General features: G+C 51.4%; 1 long non-coding RNA gene across 1 annotated transcript; it reads right to left on the bottom strand.

Annotated features, from left to right (window-relative positions):
* Positions 1–1,932: 1,932 nt before the first annotated feature.
* LOC122231113 lies at positions 1,933–3,144 on the bottom strand. Its single transcript, XR_006208265.1, has 3 exons — positions 2,876–3,144; positions 2,350–2,501; positions 1,933–2,260 (listed from the first exon to the last, which is right to left on the bottom strand). It is a non-coding gene; the product is annotated as an uncharacterized LOC122231113 (long non-coding RNA).
* Between the last annotated feature and the right edge of the window lie 5,671 nt (positions 3,145–8,815).

The following is an 8,815-nucleotide window of genomic DNA, read 5'->3' as shown; positions in this document are numbered from 1 at the left end:
TGGGAGGCTGGGAGGCTGGGAGGTTGGGAGGCTGGGAAGCTGGGAGGTTTGGAGGTTGGGAGGCTAGGAGGCTGGGAAGCTGGGAGACTGGGAGGCTGGAGGCTGGGAGGCCAAGAGGCTGAGAGGCTGGGAAGCTGGGAGGCTGGGAGACTGGAAAGCTGGGAGGCTGGAGGTTGGCAGGCTAAGAGGGTGGGAGGCTGGGAGGTTGAGAGGCTGGGAGGTTGGGAGGCTGGGAAGATGGGAGGCTGGGAGGCTGGGAAGCTGAGAGGCTGGGAAGCTGGGAGTTTGGGAGGCTGGGAGGTTGGGAGGCTGGGAGGCTGGGAGGCTGGGAAGCTGGGAGGCTGGAGGTTGGCAGGCTAAAATGGTGGGAGGCTGGGAGGCTGAGACACTGGGAGGCCTGGAGGCTGGGAGGCTGGGAGTCCGGGAAGCTGAAAGGCTGGGAGGTTGGGAGACTGGGAAGCTGGGAGGTTTGGAGGCTGCGAGGCTGAGAAGCTGCAAGGTTGGGAGGCTGGGAAGCTGGGAAGTTTGGAGGCTGGGAGGCTGAGAGGCTGCAAGACTGGTAGACTGGGAGGCTGGGAGGCTTGGAGGCTGCGAGGCTGAGAGGCTGCAAGGTTGGGAGGCTGGGAGGCTGGTAGACTGGGAGGCTGGGAGGCTGGGAGGCTAGGAGGCGTACCCACAGCAGGGGCCCAAGATGGACTCTGGGTCAACCCAGAAGTAGGTGGTGCAGAACCGGGGAGGGCAGCTCTACCGTCTCCACCACAAACCTTTCACCTCCATTTCACTGCGGTTCCTCCAGCTGCCGAAGTCTGGGAGTACATGTCCACTCCCTGCAAAGGTGGATCTGGAGAGTGGCAGCCGTCACATCCCGTCAGCTGGCACTGAGTGACTCACATGCAGATTGGAAAGTCCTTAGTGGGCTCGGTCAGCTGGCCCGAAGCTTCCCCCAGTCACCATGAGGGGAGGAAGAACGGAGAAGGAATACGGGGGACACAAGTGGCAGGACCTGCGGAGAAGCAAGACGGAGGAGCCGGGCTGGACAGGGGAGCCGGCCCTCCTTTTTCTCATGTGCCAACCTCTTCCCCGGGGGCTCCCTTCCCCTCTTGGCCAGCACTCCTGTTGGGCTCGTCCAGGATGGCATGGTAACTCTCTCCCCGTCCACCAAAGGGCCCAAGGCAAAGTAGACAACCACTGCTCCCAAGCTTTCCAGGCAAAGAACAGAAACTTAAAGACAGTTATCCCCGGGCCAGGTTTGCAAATAAGTTTGCAGGCAGGTATCCCAGTAGCAGCCTCAGCCTCGGCACATTGGTGGGTGGCACTGGGAGCCCAGAGCTCTGCTCCAGGGCATATTCAATGATATAGGGAGGGTCGTTCAAGTCTGTGTTTGCAGTCAGATTCCAGGTACAGGACAGGCTTTTCCCCGGAGCACCTTCACCAGGAGCCCAATGGAAGCAAGCAGCCACCTGTGGACGTGATAGGCAGGCTAAGATCTGGGGTCTCCCTCGGGGGTTATGCGCATCGCTCTGCTGGCAGAAGAGTAGATAGGTCATTCTCTGGAACTCAGAGTCTTCCACCAACGAAACCAGTTCCTTCAGGAATTTTAAGGTGCACAGTGGCCTCAGGGCCGCTAGTAACTGCTCTGTCCCTTGTGTCTCCGGGGGTGGCGGAGGGGGGGCGTGGGGGTGGAGGCAGGTGCAAACCCAAGGATGCTAACCTGAGCTCCTGGTGCATAGTAAAAGGCTAGTAAATGTAGCCATTCCAATTTTGCCTGTTTCCTCTCTAACTTTTTTTAAATAAGATTCCCCAGGGCAGAGCCCACAGGACAGGCTTCATCGCTCCTCCCCACCCGGCTGGAGGCACAACGCCTTGTGCACAGGGAACCTTACACAGTGCTTTTTGCTTAGCTGATGAAAGGAGCTTACAGAGGTGCACAGACACACAATTTATAGATGAGGGAATCAAAGTGAGAAGCAAGGTGACTGTTTTTGAGCAAGGACCCAGATTCTGTCCATCCCGAACCAGCCTGCCCGGGGCTGTCTCTCTCCGAAGGGCCTCTTTGCCCCTCCGCTGCATGTGCTGTGCTCTCCCAAGCTTTGCACGGGTCGCTCCTTGGGCCTGGAGTGTGATTCCAGATTCCCCTCGCTTACGTTGATCCAGGCTCCGACAGGTTTGTCCTCACGACACAGAGAGCCCTTCTCTGGGAAGCGCGTTGAGCCCCCTAAATGCTGGCGAGGGCTCCCCCTTCGCTATCCACAGCCCCCTCCTAAAATAGAAAAGCCCACACTGATGTGCGTTCACACATTAACTTCTCTACAATCTCAAGCCAGTCAGAGGCCGCGCCTGTTTGCTCACTGGCAGCCTCTGGCCTGGCCCCGGCACCTGCCCTCGGCGGCCGTCCCGTGGGTGTTTGCAGATCGAATGCACGAAATATTACAGCTTCCTTTTAGTAAGTGCTTCTCAAGTGCCAACTTCTGCACCTGCCTCTTCACAGGAGGACCACAATTCTGAAGACAAATTTATAAAGTAGATAGTAATCATGCCATATTTAAAGAACAGGAAAACATCTTTGAGTCTAGAGCGATGTAAGATCTAAGATTTAAGATTTAAAATTTAAAAACATCCTTTGTTTAAAAAAATGTTTTTTAATGTTTATTTTTGAGAGAGCAAGTGAGACAGAGCATGAGCAGAGGAGGGGCAGAGAGAGAGGGAGACACAGAATCTGAAACAGGCTCCAGGCTCTGAGCTGTCAGCACGGAGCTTGACGCAGGGCTCGAACTGACAAACGACCTGAGCCGAAGGCGGACACTCAACCGACAGAGCCACCCAGGCGCCCCCAAATGTAAAAGCATCCTTAATCCTAGAGAGATTAAAAACTGACCTAAAGTCCCACAGGCAAGAAATGGTGGAGACTTGGTCTCACGCCACCAGCTACGGGCCGCTACGCAGAGAGCACATTGTGCGTGGCCGAGATGCTGCCCTGGGAGGCGGGTCTGGGCCGCCCGCAGTCCAGCTGAGGCTCCCAGAATGTGGACAGGGAGTTGAAGGAGGCCCAGGGCTCACATGGTATCCTCCATGAAGCCCTTCTGGGCCCTCGAAAAGCACACTGGTTTCTCTCTTTTTGAGTGTTGGTAATTGACCTTCCGCGACTCCTGGTTTTGCAATTGGTTGTGTCCTGTGCTAACTGGGCTACACCCATTTCTAACTCACAAAGCCTACATCCACCGGGCGTGGCCGGCCGCCTCCTGTCCCCTGTGACTCAGGCACCCAGCGGGCCAGTGGGGACCCAGGGTCGAGTGCGCGCAGGAAGCAGCCGGGCAGCCGCCCAGCTTTCTCCCACACCACCCCTCCCACCAGCCCTGCATTACGTTTAACGCTTCTGCAAATGATTCAGTTTGCCTTCTTCACACCACAACATGCACTTTGGGCTGGAGGAAGGGATCCCCGAGGAGAAAGAAGGTCTGAACCAGAAAAGAGCCCCTGTGCTTGGGTTCCCTGGCTGTTCAGGGAAGGGGCAGCCGCAGGCGGCACCAGAGCCCTCCTTCTGGGGGAACCGCGGGTCAGGGACGTCTCAGAAGCCTGAGCGCCTAATGGGGAGCCTGTGGCCGCGACCCAGGCCAGCCAGGGTGGAAAGTGCTGGGCCCCTGGGAATCCCGCCGAGGGCCATGCACGCTGCCCTCAGCAGCACACTGACCCCGGGGGATGCCAGGCGTGTCTACCGTGGGGGCTTCTGAACAACCCTCTGAGGTCGGAAACAGGATTCCAAAGATTCAAGTTTCACCTGTTTCTATTCAACACATATCTGTTTAATACCAAGCAGCCAAAGGCAACCAACCTTCCCCAGATCTGACCCTTCCACTGCCTCCCTGCCAAGCATGAGCTCCTGGCCTGTGCATTGACCTTGGAGGCGGGGGGCCCGGTGGACCGCAGGGCAGTGGCCAAGCACTTGAGGCAGGAGGGGAGGGGACTCTTGACGCCCGTGTGTGAACACCTTCCAGCACCCAGTTAGGATCCACAGAGGTGTTAACCTGCCTGGATTGCAGGAAAGGTCTGGATGGTACACACTCTGGGCTTTGTGGGCCCTGTGGTTTCTGCCGTGACTACAGGCAGGAGGGTTGGAGCCAGGATTGGAACTGAAGGTTATCTGAACCTAAAGCCCCTGGGCTCTTCCCTCGCCTCCCCCGAAAAAAAGTGACTGCTTACACTGACATGTACATGAATGCCAGACCTTGCTTCAGCACGTTTTGAAATGATCATATGTGGGGGCACCGGGGTGGCTCAGTTGGGTTGAGCATCAGACTCTTGATTTCCACTCAGGTCATGGTCCCAGGGTTGTGGGATCGAGCCCCCCAGTGGTGCTCTGTGCTGAGATTCCCTCTCTCCAGGGTGCTTGCTTGGCTCAGTCAGTTAAGCGTCTGACTTCGGCTCAGGTCACGATTTCACGGTTCCTGGGTTCGAGCCCCGCATCGGGCTCTGTGCTGACAGCTCAGAGTCTAGAGCCTGCTTCTTATTCCATGGCTCCCTCTCTCTCTGCCCCTCCCCAACTTGCGCTCTCTCAAAAAAAGAAAGATTCTCTCTTTCTGCCCTTCTCCCCCACTCGTATGCCCTCTCTCTCTGAAATAAAATAATAAACAATTTAAAAAAAACAATTAACTATGTGATCCCCACATGTCAAGAGTGTAACTTATTTGACCCTCCCTATGCTGTAAGAATTACCTTTACCTCCAGTTTAGAAATGAGGAAACCGAAGCACAGAGAGTACTAGTTACTTGCCTGGGTAACACAGCTGACCGGGGGAGCTGGGATTTGAACCCAGGCAGGCCACTCAGAGAGTCTGGGCTCCTAACTGCGATGTTAAAATACAGGTGAACCAAACAGCCGTCATCAAGATGTTGTGTAAGTCAGCATTAGCTTGGGTGATAAGGACCCAGCGACCTCAGAGTTTAGAGGAAACCCCATGAGGGACAGAGCTGTCAAAGCAGTCCTCTTGAATGAGGGGGCAGGTGTGGGGGTGGAGGGCAGCAGGGGACAGGGACAGGCTCTGTGGAACTGAGTCATTTGCTCTTGATCCAGACACCTTCTGTCTACCCATAACCAAAATTTATTGAGCACTTACAAAGTGACTTACCTCATTAAGCACTTTCACTGTCCTAAAAGACAAATTAATCTGCTTTACTACTTAGATGATCCGAGAATATGAAAACTAAGCATGGCTTGAAAAACCACCTAGAGAGTTCCAGCTGCCGTCCTGAAGGAAAGGCTGGCTCAGGATGCCGCAGGAAGCCTGACATCTGGTCTCCCACGCTGTACTGTCGTTTTCTGGGACGCTTAACAGGCAAGACTTTTCCTTGTTCAGGTGGCGGAGCATCCCATTCAAAGTGGCCCAGGCCACGAAAGGAGAGCTTACTGGCCTCGCACTGGAAGGTCTAGAGTCATTCCCTCAAAGCGAAGTCAGCCCTCTCCATGAGGTGGGAACGGACACTGACGTCCTGAGGGCAAGTGTGTCCGCCCTTCTCAAAGGCCCTGGGTAGGTGCCTCATCCTTAATTGCCACCATTTCCTCATTACCTCTGCCCCAAATGGCTCAGCGCCCTGATGCAGTGAGTGTAAATCCTCTAAAGTGAGCAGTACTTTGATCCCCCACCTGAGAACTCACATTCCCGCCACCAGCTCCTGCAGGGGAGTCCTTCTGGACCCGGCCCAGAACCTCAGAGGGCCTCCCTGTCAGCTCGGGCTGAGTGGCATACCCCTGAGATCTGCACGCTCCCTTTTCAAATGTGTTCCAAAGACTCTGGTCTTGGCGGCCAGGGTGGGGTGAGGGGCAGGGGGCGAGGGGCAGGTGCACAGGGCTGCCTAGTGCTGGGCGGCGGCATCCGCCTCACGTGCACACGCGAGGCCCTCCGGGTGCAAGACAGAGCCAGGGTGGGAGAAGGCGGGGGGCCCGCTGCAGGCCAGGCACGGGGACCCAGTCTCCCCTAGGGCTGACGCGCACACTGAGAAGTCTGGGAATCCTGAATCTGAACCTGGAAGTGTACCCCCTAATAAAGGTACATTTGTTCCCAGGGGCAGGGAGACAGAATTGACTGTATTTCACCACTTTTTGGCTTGGTTTCTCCCTGTGGTGTTCGAGGCTCTGTGCTCTTCGATGAATGCAGTAACCACTTTTTCCTTGCGAAACATGGAGAAAGTCCACAGAGCACAGACCGAGCAGGTGTATATGGGAAATAAACAGACCCGAATCTTGAGAGAATGAGACATGTTGGTAGAGAAGTAACCGGAATGGAAGAGAGGAAGGAGGGAGGAGGCGAGCGGTCATGGACGAAGCGTTGGGGGTGGCAGAGAGGACCAGGAACCAGAGTGGGGGGGGGCTTCCACATCACCACGGGGGGGGGGTGGGGGCAGGTGGTACACCGCTTCTGATGTTCCCTGGGAAGTGCAAGAAAATTTAACGCTCACTGTGAATGTCATGTGGTTAATATTCTGTTTTCTTTGAGGGCTAGTCCAGTGGTTTCCAAGCTGTGGATCCCTGCCCATTGGTATTTACATTAATAAATAACTACTGTTTCCAATAGACAGGATAGATTGGTAAAGAACAGACAATAGCCCATGGTAAGTATTGCTTCAAGAAATTTGTTTCCGTCAGGTGCATGTATATGTATATATATGGGGTCATGATGTAAAATGTTTTTCTTCCTTGGGGCTATTGTCAAAAAGCTTGGAAGTTGCTGGGCTCTCCTAGGTGACACAGTCACGTTTATTTGTGTTGCATGAGCATTAAGTGGAATAATATGCCCAGAATGGTAGTCATGCCCGGCATACAGCTGGCACTCACGTCATTTGCACCCCCACCTACACGATGTGGAAATGGCGTCTTAGAGGTTAATTCTCAAGGACAGATAGCAGCAGAGATAAGCCTGGAATCCAGATTCCTGTTCTCGGTCTGAAGCGATGTACCCCTCTGAGGGAGGTATGACCAGCTAAGAAGAAGTTGACACTACATCCTGTGTGATTTTAAAGGTTTACCTCAGTACGTGGCACACAGCAGAAAAATAATTCTAAACTCTAAATGATTCCATATAGGAACACTTTTCACTTTTTTATTGAGGCATAAAGTGCAAACCTTTTAAGTAGACAGCTGGATGAATGTTTGCTTTTACAGACTGCTGCATAGCCACCACCCGGATCTGTCAAATCTAGAAGCATCTCTGATGCCCCTTTCAGTCAATGCGCTTTACTACCAAAGTTCAGTCTTGCCTGCTTGTAGCTTTACATGCGCGGATTCACACCGTATGAGCTTTTTCACTCAACATTTTGTTTCTGAAATTCATTTGCGCCATGGTCTTGCACAGTGCTTCCTTCTTTTTCATTGCTGTCTACTGTTCCATTTCATGAATACAACCTAATTTATTATCCATTATCACCTTGATGGCTATCTCGTTGGTTTCTAGTCTTTGCTACTATTTATCTAGTCTTTCCTACTAAAAGAGCTTCCAAGAATGTTCTTGTACCCCTGTTTTGGTGGAAACAAGTACCCACTTCTATTGGGTATTTACCCATGCTTGTAGAAGAATTGATATAATTACAGCTTTATATATAACAGAGTTCACCAATGTATTATTTGCAATACAGAAAAAGAAACAACAGAAATCAACAGGGAATAAACAGATCATTAAATATGTAGTCTTGGGCTTCTAGGTGGCTTGTCGGTTAAGCATCTGACTTCGGCTCAGATCATGATCTCACGGTTCGATTCGTGGGTTGGAGCCTCGTGTCAGGCTCTGTGCTGACAGCTGGGAGCCTGGAGCGTAATTCAGATTCTGTGTCTCCCTCCCTCTCTGTCCCTCCCTGCCTCATGTTCTTTCTCTCTCTCTCAAAAATAAACTATTAAAATAAATAAATAAATAAATAAATAAATGCATACTTACATACATAGATAGTCTTGGGAACCAATACTTATATATGGATAAGTGTCAATTTTTATTTTTATTCACACCATTTACAAAATGAAAGCATCAAATCAATAAATAAAACCATAGTAGAGTACAAGAAAACATAAACAAATACTTATGTCTGGGCAAGAAAAGAATTCTTAAATATGAATATTGTTTCTTAAATAAGCCACAATGGAAAATAAAGAAAATGTCTGGGCGCTTGGCAATTTTAAACTTCTTAAGATCTATTTGATTCCCGGTCAGTGAGCCAAACCAAACAAAAACAAAACAAACAGACAAACAAAACTTCTTAAGATCCAGAGACATAATGAACTAAATTAAACTCACATAATAATTCAGAAAAACATGCATAACAAGTGGTATACATCACAAATGGGATAACCTTACTATAAATAGTTCACATAAAGTTTGGTGAGAAAACATTAGCAACCCAAGAAAAAAGTTAGCAAAACCGGAGGAATGGATTTATAAGATAAAATACATGTTTTTTTTTTTAAGTTTATTTATTTGTTTTGAGGGGGGGGGGGAGAGAGAGAGCCCAGGGGAGGAGCAGAGAGAGAAGATGTAAGGCTTGATCTCACTACCCTGGGATCATGACCTGAGCCAAAATCAAGAGTCTGTTGCTCAAGCAACTGAGCCACCCAGGCGCCCCAAAACACATGTGTTTAATGAACATGAAGACATTCCAACCTTACTAGGAATCAAAAGAGCAAATTAAACCATGGGGACATCATTTTTCACATATCACAAGGTACAAATACTTAGCAATCTCAACACTGAGAGCTGGAGAGAAAGCAGAGAGAGGCATTCTTGGAAGCTATCAGGACGGCTTCTCCGGGAAGCAACTCAGTACCAAACTTTGAAACATTT

This window comes from Panthera tigris, chromosome A1, assembly GCF_018350195.1.
Source record: "Panthera tigris isolate Pti1 chromosome A1, P.tigris_Pti1_mat1.1, whole genome shotgun sequence".
Lineage (NCBI taxonomy): Eukaryota > Metazoa > Chordata > Mammalia > Carnivora > Felidae > Panthera > Panthera tigris.
The sequence above is the reverse complement of the archived record's forward strand: the minus strand, read 5'-3'. Positions and strand labels throughout refer to the sequence as shown.